The sequence below is a fragment of the Carcharhinus amblyrhynchos genome, chromosome 15, assembly GCF_965287045.1.
Source record: "Carcharhinus amblyrhynchos chromosome 15, sCarAmb.v2.hapA, whole genome shotgun sequence".
Taxonomy (NCBI): domain Eukaryota; kingdom Metazoa; phylum Chordata; class Chondrichthyes; order Carcharhiniformes; family Carcharhinidae; genus Carcharhinus; species Carcharhinus amblyrhynchos.
Window position 1 is genome coordinate 56,697,252 of NC_137338.1, and position 14,009 is coordinate 56,711,260.

Here is a 14,009-nt window from a genome sequence, read left to right on the forward strand (position 1 = left end):
TTTATTAAAGACATTTCATGACCCTTTTTGCCCTCCTAATTCCACATTTAAGTTCCTTCCTATTTTCAGTATACTCCTCAAGGGCTTCATCAGTTTTTAGATGCCTAGACCTATCCTATGCTTCTTTTTCATTTTGATTAAGCTTACAATTTCCCTTGTCATCCACAGTTCCCGAATCCTGCCATTTCTATCCTTCATTTTTGCGGGGACATACCTGTCCTGCACTTCAATCGACTGGCCTTTAAAAGCCTCTTACATGCCAGATGTGGATTTGGCCTCAAATGGCCGCTCCCAATCCACATTCCCCCGTTCATGTCTAATTTGGATGCAATTAGTCCTCGCCCAATTAAGCACCTTCACCTGAACACCAATCTTGTCCTTAGCAATAGCTTCCCAAAATCTTATGGAACTATGGTCGCAAAGCTCAAAATGCTCCTCACTGAAACACTAATCACCTGTCCCGTCTCATTCCCCAAGACCAAGTTTAGTATGGCCCTCCCCGATTGGGTTGTCAACATGCTGTATCAAAAAGGCCTCCCAGACACATCTAACAAATTGCTCTGCACCTGAGCCCCTGGCTGTAAGGGAGCCCCAGTCAATATGGGGGAAGCTACTATCTGTGGGATTATGACTGAACGCCTCAACTACCATAACTACCCTGCTTTTTCCACACCTTTTCAGTATCTGAGTACACAACTGCTCCTCTGTCTCCTATGGGCTGTTGGGAGGTCTATACTCCCAGCATTGTGATTTTGCCCTTCTTATTCCTGAGCTCCACCCAGAATGCTTCACTACAAGACTCCTCCAATATCTCCTCCCTCAACACAGCTGTGATGTGCTCCCAAATCGGCTATGCAATTCCCCCAACCGTTTTGTCTCCTCTTCTGTCCCGTCTAAAACAATAAAATCCCAGAATGTTAAGTTGCCAGTCCTGCCCCTCCTTTAACCATGTGTGATAGGGGTTTCCTTTTGAGGCTATTTATTGCTAAACTTAAGCCAAATACAGAGACTCATGAAACTCAGTGTACTGATTTTAAGATGCAACTTTATTACTCAAACGATTGAATAAGCGAATGATATAAAGTAGCCCAACACTCCACATAGAGAATGCAAGCAGCCCAATATCAGTCTGAAAAACAAGGCCTGATGAGGGCAATTATACATTTTCAAAATCATACTTCCTACATTTCCAGTATATATTAGTCAATAAGCATTAATACAAATCAGTCAATAATCATCCATGTCACTAACACCATCCAATAAAAATTATATCCTGGCCTCATGGGATCAGTGAAATGGGAGAATGATTACCACAGACTCAAACCAATGTGACATTTGTCTGACCCTGAGAAAATCTTTGTCTGCCTTGCATCTGTGTTATCAGTTTTAAGCTGTATAGTTTTATTCATCAAACTGGCATTGCTAACAATCTTGTTCTTGACAACTGTTGATAAAGTAGCCGCATTCAGTAAAACTGTTGTCCCTTGGAACGCAGACTACATCTGCTAACTCATCTCATCAAACACTGCTGCATCTTGCTGTTGGCTAAAGTTTCACAAAAAGTGCATTCAAAAAGCAAACTGCATCCATTTTATACACAGTCACTTCCAGCTTCCAACAGGTTCACAACTCTGTTTCCCTGAGTCATAATGTCCAGTGACTATTGATGTTCTCTTCCCTCAGTCACCTGAGAATCCCAAAATCGACTTTCAGCAGCAAGACTCACTCTTGCAATTCCTTCCCTGGCTTCACCAGGGAGAATCTTCCATTGTCCTTAAATTGCTGTAGGTTTCTTCTGTTTAACTAATAGATGAGCTTTCCCCAGCATTCTGACTGGTAGCTAACACAGTTTAGAGCTTCTTCTCTCTGCTAACTGCAACAATTGCTGTCCCCATTCTCTTAGTCTTCAAAGTCCCCAAGACAGAAAGTCTACAGTAACAAGGACATTTGTTTCTGACTTTCTTTTCAGTTGTTAAAACCAGGTACATGCATTTCAATAACACATAATTTGGGCCTCTAAATGCCATGGTAACCAAGTGAAACAAATGTATTATTGGACAGCACTAATAGAAGATCATATGACCAACTTCTTTACCACATCTTATCTTAGTTAAAGTGTAATCCTCTTACAACACTTGTAATTTGTAACACTTATCACCAATCAGAAAGGCAAAGCACCCAGTGCCCATCTCATGCTCACTCCCAAAGCCAAAGATCAGAAGATCATTCAACCCTTCAGACCTGTTCATCATTCGATCATATCAAGGCTGATCTGTATCTTAACATTATTTGCTCACCATAACTCATTGTCTCTTGATACTGATCCTAATTATATTTTATCCACTTTGGTCTTCAACTTTCTAATTGACTCCCACAGCTTTTTGAGGGGTAGATTTCCAGAATTCCAATACCATTTGTGTGCAGAAATGTTTCTAGACATCATCCCTTAATTGCCAAATTCTAATTTTAATTTTGATCTGGGCTCCATCAGCAGAGGAAATAATTACTCTCTTTCTACTTTATCAGATGCTTAAGATCATTTTGGACACTGCAACTAGATCATCCTTTAAGCTTAAGAGGTAAAGAAGGACTTGTAGTTTTCACAATCACAGGAAGCCCCTAGTACTTTACAGCCAATTAAATACATTGAAATGCAGTCACTGTTGTAGTGTAAGATACACGGCAGACAATTTGTACACAGCAAGGTCTCACAAACAGTATTGTGATCATCATCTGTATTGGTGAATGTCGATGGAGAAATAAATAATAGACACCAGGGATAAATCTCCTAATTGTCTTTGAAATAACAGGATCATTTACATTCACCTGAGAATGTGGCAGGACTTCAGTTTCACTTTTCACCCTCAATTTTGACAGCAACTCAAACACCACAGCACTACACAGGGATGTCAACCTTGAGTTTTATAGTTCAAGTCTGGGTGTAGGACTTGAACCGAAAATCTTCTGACGCAGATGAGAATGTTAGCAACTGGGCCACCCTTCCAAATTCAGCAAATACAAGCCTAGTCTGTGCAACCTTTACTCATAATTTTATCCTTTTTGCTCTGATCACTTTGTTGAATCTGCACTGCACCCCTCCAAAGCTAATATATCTTTCCTGAAGTCCGATGTCCAGAACTGAAAGGGGTACTCTAAATTCGGTCCGCAGTATTATAGAATGATAACATAACTGTTAGCTGTTCTTTTCCTGATATCTTGAGATAATGGCTAACCTACACTCACCAGCTTCATTGATTCCAGTGCTCTTCTTACCAGGAGTCCACTGTTGTACTTGGCTTTCCTCAAATCGCATGTAAGCCACTTAACTCCCACTCAAAATGCAGAAACTGAGATCAGATCAATAAGTTGATTAGGTGGATAGTCACAGCATGAGATTCAGCAGTCACTCATTTACACCACAGCACCTTCTGACATGCCATTTTTAGTATCCTAGGGATCTGCCAAGGAACAAGTAGTATTTAAGAACATTACAGTGTGACTGAAAAGCAGATGGCATACCATATGAAGCAGATGCTGCAGAGGAGTAGCATGCTACCAGGATACAAACTCTTGGAAAAATATCAAGGAATGGGGAAGGCTGTAGCAGCCAAAGTTAATGCTAAAATGCATCAAGGCATATTTTGATCAAAGAAGTTTCAGAAACTAAAAGAAGTTCAGAAGGATTTATTTAGTTGGAGAAAGCAGCTTTAAGATTGAGTATTTTGCATTTATTGTTTGTTTCTGAATGTAATTCAGTCACTACAGTACTCTTGTGATATTTTAATGAGGCCTGTACAGCTTGCAATGATATCAGTAAAGTTAAATCTCACTGCTTACTACAATTAATGATATTTCAGCAAGGTTCAATATTTAAAATGAATGAGATTTGTCAGTGCTCAAATTTAAATATCTTCATTAAAAAAAGTTTCTCTTCATAATTAACTCCACGTCCTTGCCTATCATTTTACAATCAAGGGTCAGTTACATTGTAGAATACCTCTGCCAGTTCTTCAAGTGTCCACCAGGAGATGTGAGAGTTGGGGTAGACATCACATCCTCCTCCATCTCAAAGTGAAATTTGATTGATGCTTCTCTGTTTTAATATGTTTATATGTTTAAGGGTGACAATTGTCTTTGATTGGTTCCTGCATTCTGATAGCCAAAGCACCCAAGCAGTTCCTAAGCATATATATATGCTTTATCTATGTTCTCAAACACTGAGGATCCATTGTGGAATATGTCTCTGGGAGAATCACTGCTCCAAGGTTGTCCTATATTCGTATACATCTTGATCATATCCACCCCACTCTGGCACTTCGGTAGTTGCTTATGCTGCACTCCAAAGAATTATTATGCACCCAAAATTTGTTACTCTCAATTTGAAGGCACCTGCCCTGAGTTTTCTAGCTCTTAGCAACAGTGGGATGGCAGCAAATCATAAAAGGTATTCACCATTAGACTTATTTCCCTCTCTGAGGCCTTAGACAGATGTAAATTCTGTATTTGTGCTATGATACCATCACCAGTGAAGGATAATGCTGTTTGGGAACGGAGGTGTTTGCACTGCTAGGACTAAGAGAATGGTCTATGCAAGATGCTGTGGCTCATCATTGCCTTTGCCGGGGCAATTAGGGATAAGCAATAAATGCTAGTCTAGCAGCAATGCTCCCATCCCATGAATGAATTAAATAAAGATATGTGATCATCTGGATGTGGGAGTTTTCCATTCTTCTCCCTTTTTCTGATATTCTTTGTACATGTGATGCCATTTCCACCATCTTATCATACATTTCCCATCACAGTGGCAATTGCAGATGGGACACCTGCATCAGGAGTCACAGAAAACAGATGTGGATGATGGTGTTCTGTTTGTATAAAAAGCTTCAAGCTCACAGAGTATGTAATCAATCCGTGGTACAGTAGTGAGATTCAGTGTGAACTTTTATCTACTTATGGACTGAATGGGAGTTTTCTGCAAAGTGGTAATCTGGACTGTTCATGGTCTTCCCAATGTGGAGTAGATCACATCATGAGCAGTTTGTAAATTGAAAGAAGCACAAGTAAATCACTGTTTCACTTAGAAGCAATGTTTCGGGCTTTCGAAGAAACGTTTGAGGCCTTGGATGATGAAAAGGGAGAAGGCAAAATACTATTGCTTTTTCAGTGCTTGCATAGAAAGGTGTCATAAGAAATTACTTGGAACATTTTTTTTCTGTTAATGCAGACATTTAGGACAGCTGAAACGGTAAGAAAAATTCTGATGAGCATTGATATATAATAATACTCCTCCAATCTAAATAGACAATAAGAAGTGCTGTCAATTTGCAGCTCATGTTTGACAAAACTCTTGGGATATAAATATTAATGAAATGTTGTTGCAAAGTTATCAACAAATAGCTCACCTCATGAACACAGAAAATGGTGGAAAGCACTCAAATCAGAATTGATGAAAGGTCATCCATCTAAATCATAAACTCTTGGTTCTCTCCACAGATATTGCCTGAATATTTTCCCGCAACTTATCTTTCAGATTTCCAGCAACTGTGGTATTTTTCTTTTATCTCTTCTTGTGAAAATACTGGTGCTCTGGTTGTTGAATAACATCACCACGGTTCACAAAAATTTGCTAGGAGCAAAACAATACAATGCAGTAATCGTTGAAGCCTGGGTGAAATTGGGTGTCTGTCAGAGTACAAAGGCTCTGAAAAATTCTGAGACATGAATTGTACATCTCACCAGAGGCTTAGGGAATCAGAAATGGTTGTTTGCACTAGCTCAACTGTTGCATTTGAAAGAATTAGAAATGAGGAACATTTATTGTTTCCAGCCTGTGAACACAGTAGAATTCTGTTACATGCAATGCTTTCAAATGGAGAAGAAAAATTTTGTTTCAACAAATATGCTTAAAGCAGAAACTTTGGATTTGACAGAAGCGACTACCCATTCAACAATAGCAGTGTGTTTCATTGTACACTGTAGACACAAACTAAAGGACCAGTGAAGATGTTGGGTTATTTCGTCGTTCTCTATTTTTGAGACACAAAAATACAGATGGCAGATTTATCTCTTATTCCTAGTACAAAGTATGTTAGAATGATGGCTTCAATGGGCATCTCAGTCCACAAGCACAGGTGACTAGAGGTGGCACAGTGGTTGGCACTGCTGCCTCACAGTGTCAGGGGCCCAGGTTCGATTCCCAGCTTGAGTCACCATCTGTGTGGATTCTGCATGTTCTCACTTTGTCTGTATGGGTTTCCTCTGGGTGTTCCAGTTTCCTCCCACAGTCCAAAAGAAGTGCTGGTTAGATGCAGTAGCTGTGCTAAATTCTCGAATATCCAAACAGGTGTTGGAGTGTGGCGACTAGGGCATTTTCACAATAACTTTGTTGCAGTATTAATGTAAGCCTGCTTGTGACACTAATAAATAAACTTACTTTGATGCTTACAAAACCACATCACTTCCACAAAGATCTCTAACTCCTGTTATCACAGATATAATTGAAGACTGTTTGGCTCACCATTCAAATGTTTTGGAGCCATCCACCGAAACCAAATTTCTCTTTTCAGCTCTGACGAAGGGTCATCCTGACCTGAAATGTTAGCTCTATTCTTTCTCCACAGATGCTGAGATTTTCCAGCATTTTCTGGTTTTGTTACAGATTCCAGCATCCACATGATTTTGCTTTTCTCTTTCCATGTATGCTTTTATACCCTTCTTTTTGAATACGTAACCAATTTCCTTTTCAATAGTAGTTATGGGGGAAAATAAAGTGCATTCACTTGCTATGTTATCTTGCACAATGATAACCTTGTGTCTGTGTCCTCATCAACCAGTGGAAATGGTTTATAACAGGGCTATGATGAAGAGTCACAATAGACTCAAAATGTTAACTCTCTCTGTCCAGAGATGCTGCCAGACCTGCTGAGGTTTTCCAGCATTTTCTGTTTTTATTTCAAATTTTTAGCATCCACAATAGTTCGGTTTTAATTGAAACCGATAAAAACCGATTATCAAAACTTTGGCAGAAATAATAGTAGGAGGGATTACTATTTAAAGGGCGAAAAACTACAGCATGCTGTGGTGCAGAGGGACCTGGGGGTCCTTGTGCACGATTCGCAAAAACCCAGTCTGCAGGTGCAGCAGGTGATCAAGAAGGCAAATGGTATGCTGGCCTTTATAGCGAGGGGGATAGAATATAAAAGCAGGGAGGTCTTGCTGCAACTGTACAGGGTACTGGTGAGGCCGCAGCTGGATTACTGCGTGCAGTTTTGTTCGCCGCACTTGCGCAAGGATATTTTGGCCTTGGAGGGAGTGCAGAGGAAGTTCACTAGGCTGATACCGGAGATGAGGGGGGATCTTATAGAGACGTATAAGATAATGAAAGGGATGGATAGAGTAGAGGTAGAGAGATTCTTCCCGCTCAGAAAGGATAGCGGGACTAGAGGGCACAGCCTCAAGATAAGGGGGGGCAGTTTAGATCAGAGTTGAGGAGGAACTTCTTCACTCAAATGGTGGCGAATCTCTGGAATTCTCTGCCCGTTGAAGTGGTGGATGCTACCTCGCTTAATATATTTAAGTCACAGGTAGATAGGTTTTTGACAGACAAGGGAATTAAGGGTTATGGGGAGAAAGCGGGAAAGTGGAACTGATCCGCTTCAGATCAGCCACGATCTTATTGAATGGCAAGGCAGGCTCAAAGGGCTAGATGCCCTACTCCTGCTCCTATTTCTTATGAAACAGTTTTATTACTTCTTTAGATTCTGACAGCTAAATTTCTATGTGGCCATTTTTCCTTTATTACCACATATCTTCATTTTCTTAACAAACCCTAGATGTGACATCCTATCAAATGCCTTCTGAAAATCCTTATATATAGCATCAAATAATTCCCTGCAATTCTATAAGGGCCCAACTTAATATCAAATGTCAGTCAGTTTGGCAAACATATCTTCTGGGATTGCTTCACCATGTTAGTATGGTATGGCATCAGTAGAACATCTCTGCTTTCACCAAATTGCTAATTAACCGCAATGGAAGCATTCTTTGCAATGCTATTCTGGGAAGGCAGGACTGTCATTAAATATCCTATGAAAAAAACATCAGTGAGAGTTAATGATGTACATTAACTCGAGTGCTGGCCACAGCTCAGTTGTGTAATACTGTCACCTCTAAGTCAGAAGGTTGTGGGTTCAAGTTCCATTCTAAATACCTAAACAAAACATAGGTTGACATTCCTGTAAAGCTCTGAAGAAGCGCTGCAATATTCAAGGTTCCATCAGCTCAGCCATTAGACCAAGGCCCTGTTTCCCCTCACTAGTCAATGAAACAGTTACTGAAAATCAGAGACCTTCCCGGTGTCCTTGCTAATATTTGTCCCTCAACCAACATCCCCAGGGCCTTGTGTGCAACCTGGTTACTATGTTCCACGCATTACAATAGTGACTACACATTGAAAGTGCTACATTGCTCTGAAGGACTCTGGGGCATCCTGTGAAAGGGCTATATAAATGCAAGCTTTTCTTTTGTTGATAGGACTTTGTTTTCAAGGGGCACAATTTAACGAGTCCCAGGTTTACATATGCCTGACCCGGCAGCATGTAAAGTAGCATGTGATGACATCAAGTGTGTATCCCGACACCATTCCACACTCATGCAACAGTTTGGTCGGCAGGTACAGGCATGGATCTGCAGTATGAGCACCGACAATTAATGGGCCAATTTAGAGAATGATCTGCCCTCTTGCCTGGAATACTACATTTCCCGTGCAATTTTTAGGTTGTCACACAGGCAAGACGAGTAGGCGGGCAGGCTGTTTTCCAGGCAGGAACGGGGGGAGCGGGCTGCCTCAATCTGCAGGCCCCTTCAGGTTCAGAGACCCTTCCCCTCTTGGACTGGATGCTAAAAATTCTATCTAAGATGTTACATCAACATGAGAAAGAGGATGGGGAGTTTAATTTGAAGAAAATCCTTTCCTAAATAAATTTTGAATAGTGTAATATTTTGTGGCTGAACAGTTTTCACTTCATGAACAGGATAAAGGTTTCTTAGATTACATATCTTTGGATTTTCCCAATCACAAATTGTGATTGCTTTGAGGAGATCCTGTATAGGTCTTCTGCCACCAGGTGGGGATGTTGCAATGTCTATAGTAGTTAGTTTAAATATAGGAAAACCATAACATGAGTACAGGAAAAACAGGCTCCATGTTTAAGAAATCTAAAGAACCATGCTTTTGCTTCTTTCAAAAAAGTCAAGAAGTTTATATTGTGATTGTCAAAAGGAAAGCCATGCTTGTTTTAACAAAGCAAAACACAAATCCCTCCGTAAGTTAAAGAAAAACACCAGACCAATGAATTTCAATTTGCTTTTTCCAGCAGTAGGCATAGAAACCAAAGGAAAATAATGAAATAGAGATAAAGTAGCCAATAACTGCCTCACGTAATAAGAACTTAAATCTTAAGACTATGTACATTGATTGATGATGCTATGATGATGCCACGAAGAAATGTTTTAGAGATTTTAACCTCACTTTAGTATCACAAAGAAGTATGATACAAGGTTTCACATTTTAAGGTTAACAAATAAATAAAAACACTTTTTGCAGGCAACCCATATTTTAATATCACAAGGAATCCTTATTAACCCAACTACATACATTTCATGGGTTCCTTTACAGTGATGTCCAATTTTCCCAGAATCAATCCAAAGTGATTCTTACCTCATGAAGGTTTATCCATCTTATTTTCTTTGCTCAGCCTTGTAACTTACAATCTTAGAACTTTACAGCAAGGTTTTTGTTGCTGGAGACTATCCCTTTAGCCCAACTCTTTCAGCCATAATTCAAGCACAAGTTTACATCTACATTGTAGCATGGCAAACAGTAGAGACTTTTGTGGTCTCCATCTGTTCTCTCTCTCACACTCAGGTAAACTTAAACACACTTGTCAATATTCCCAAAAAACCTATAATCTGATCTCTACAATTTTTCACCTGCATCCTTCTCCATGGCAACATGAGTCAGTAGAGCCATGTTTCTACCTGGATACATTAATTAGCTATTCTTAAGAGACTAATTATCTTTCATCTTGGAGCTAAATTAACAGTTTAAAACACAACTGTTTATAAGTGACATTTTCAACCCTTTTCTGGGACATTGGAGGCTCACAGTCTTCACTTTTAATCCACAGGCTTCTGCCATTGGCACCAAACCCAAATACTTTACACCCTTTTCCCAGTAAAATAATTTAAGCCTTCCTTTGATTTCTAATAATCAAACTTCCCAGGCTTACTGCCAGACTTCAAAACTGGTCACTAGGTCCCCTTCTATTTACCTAATATTTGAAGCTACAGTCCCCAAAGTATAATGTAAGGTTTTCATTGGGAAAACTGAGGAGAAGCTGTGGTTGGAATCTTGATGAATTGAATCTGCACACAATGGTCAGTAGCAGGGCACTTTATTTTGTACTCTTCATCCTTTTGCACTCAAATATATTGCATCCTCCAATCACTCTGGATGTTAGCCATCAGGTGATTGGTATAAATAGCATTTAAGAGGATGAAGGGGTTTGAATGGAATGGTTGGCTAATAGATAGTTAACTGCAATTAATCATGCTTGTGAAGTGCTACAAGGTTTCTGATTAAGCAAAGTGTGCCTGAATGAGTCTGTCACAAGGCTCTTGGCAGCCAGGTATATGGCTGCAGGCACCATGGCCACAACTAGTTCCTCCTCCTACACATCTCAGAGAAAGATGTAGGTCGCTCTGAATTCCTTGCTGCAGCTAACTTCTTTCTGCAGCATGATATTCTGAATGGCACATCAGTCCACAATCATTCTAGAGACCCTATGGGCCAGGCTGAAGAGAGCTTCAAGGTCTGTTGAGGCACCTGAAGTAACCCAATACTTGCTCCATTACTGCCCTTTTGGTGATATGGCTCACATTGTACCCTATCTCTGGGCTACGGGTTAGGTTCCTTACAGGAGCCATCAGTAATGAAGTGATAAAGGCACAAAAACCTATACACCGCACCATCCAACCCTCCCATTCCCCACTCTATCCCCTTAACTTTGCAAGTTTATTTCCCTCAGGTGTCCACACAATTTTCTTGAAAAACATGCAACATCTCCAATTCCACCATTCTCATTGGAAACAAGTTCCAGGTCATTAGCGCTCACTGCATAAACAAATTATTCCTCACGTCCCCTGCATCTCCTACACAAAACCTTGGATCTGTCCCCTCTGGGCCTAGTTCCATCAGCTAATGAGACAGCTTTCCTTTATCTACCTTATCTAAACCCGTCAGAATCTTGTGCACCCCCATCAATCTCCTGTCAATCGCCCCTGCTCCAGGAAGAACATCGTACTTCTCCAATCTAATCTTATAGACTCATCCTTGACATCATTCTAATCAATCTTCCCAGCATCCTTGTAAGGGCCCTCTCATCCTTCCTGAAACATGGTGACCCAAACTAGATGCAATATTCTAGATGTGGCCTAACCAGAGCTTTATAAAGGTTGAACATAACTTACCTGCTTTGTACTCAGTACCTCTATTTGTGAAGCTCAAATTTCCATATGCTTTGCTAACTACGCTCTCAATATTTCATGCCATCTTAATGCACATGATCCTTATGGCTCCTGTTCCTGCCCCCGCCCCCCCCACTTTTAAAGCTGTGCCATTTAGTTTGCATTGTCTTTCCCCATTCAGTCTTCCAAAATGCATCATCTCACAGCTCTGTTTTAAATTCCATCTGCCACTTGTCTTCCCATTCTGCTAGCTTATCTATGTCATGTAGTCAATTGTTGTCACTCTTGGTGTCTGCCACATCTTCAAGGTATCACCAACAAGCTTGCAGCACACCACCATTTATCATCCACCAGTATGAAAACAACTATTTACCATGATGTACCATTTTCAATCCATAAACCAATTCTTGATTCCAGCTGTCATTGACTCCTTTATTTCAAGAGTTTCAATCTTATTAATCAGTCTTCCATGTACTTTATGAAATGCAATTTAAAATTCATACAGACAACATCCATTGCTTTCTCTTCATCAACCTTTTCTGTGACTTCTCCTGGAGTGACTCAAATCTTTACCATGCTGTCTCTTTTTTAATGACAACAAGAGGTTCAAATAGGGAGCTCACAGCTGTATTCAAAATTCTGAGAAATGTTTGTAAATAGACAAAAATATTTCTGCTAGCCTGTGAGCTGATAAGCAGAGGGCAAAAATTTAAGAGCAGTACAAAAAAAGAGGTTAAGAGAATTCTGATTTTTTTAATGAAGAGTTTTTTTTCAAACATGGGGTTCCCTACCAGAAACAGCAGTGAAGTAGACCCAGAAAATAAGTGGGATTCTCCCAAAAAAATTCAATGAGTTGAATTCACTTAAAAACTGGAGTAATCATGCTGGTTTTTTTTCAGCAAGATTTTCAAAGTGAATCTCGCACACTCTGTGCACTGCAGAGAGCCTGAGTGTGAATAACGTGAAAAATCAGGGTGCAGATCTTAATTCAGCTAGAGAGGTCGGCAGCATAGTGCTGAATGGGCCACGACACGTGCCTATCTGTCAGCGCCGAGATTGGCGCATACACAGTAACCGAATACTGCCGGCCCTCTGATAGCTGCCTGGCGATTGCCTGATGAAGAAGCAGCACTCCAAAAGCTAGTGGCTTTTGCTACCAAATAAACCTGTTGAACTTTAACCTGGTGCTGTGAGACTTCTTACTGTGTTTACCCCAGTCCAATGCCAGCATCTCCACATCACTTCTGATAGCTGGCCAGTCCTGCGACCCTGCAACACTGCCCCACAGATACACCCATGGCCCGATCACTGGTCTTCTGGACATGGTGTGGAGATGCTGGCATTGGATTGGGATAACCACAGTAAGAAGTCTCATAACACCAGGTTAAAGTTCAACAGGTTTCTTTGGTAGCACACTGTCTAACTTCTGGACATGTCCAGGCCAGCCTCAACCTCTCCCCTTCCCACCAATCTCCACCCCCACCAACATCCCCCCCACCCTCCCCCCACCCCAGCAGCCCCCACTCCTCCCACCCGGATCACTGACTTCCCTCCTTCTGTCAACAAGCCCAAGTGCAGAGTGGCAGTGGGACTCCCAACCCCCACCGAACATCTACAGAGGCTTCACCTCCCCTCCCATTAGGCCCTGTCCCCTTGGCACTGCTCAGTGTGTGGTGGGCGGTACTAAGGTACCCCCAAGCATTGCCACTTTGTCCCTTGGGCAGTGCCAGGAAGTCAGGCTGGCACTGCCAAGCTGGAAATTGCCAGGGCAGCTGCCTTATCCCTGACCCTCTGGGGGCTTCCATTGCCCCCCTTTCACTCCAGTGGGGTCAGGCCATCAGGTCTGCACTAGTGGGAACTATTGTAAATCCTGCTGGAGTGAAACACTACTGGAGGAGGGGTGGGGGAGAGGATAGCAGGCCCGGGCCCGCTAATGAATGTAAATTACATTAAAAGGAGTACTAATATAATTTATTCTGCTCTGCACCAATTTCTGGCAAAAGCAGCACAGCGTGCTGGAAGAATTGCCCCCAGTCTTTTTAAACAGAGGGAAGTGGCTGATTTTTTTTTAGCATATTGATCTTTAGAGAAAAAGCACTGGTGTAATAGGCCAACAAGTCTCCTTTATTGTATTTCATCAGGTGAGTGAAGGAGCAATTCTCTGAAAACTCGTGCTACCAAATAAACCTGTTGGATTTTAACCTGTTGTGAGACTTCTTACTGTGCCTACCCCAGTCCAACGCCGGCATTTCCACATCATTGTTTTTTTAAGTCCTATGAACCAATGGTATAAAGTGAAAAAAAAATGAATTTCATTAACACATTTTTCTTTTATTCAGAGCCAAAATATGATGACTGGCATCAATGCAGGTTTAGCAGTACATTTGTAACTAGTATATTAACTTCTCCTGTTTAGCTGGCAAATATTTCAATGCTTCACATGTATCTTATTGGAAAATGTTATGTCACCCTACATAGAAATG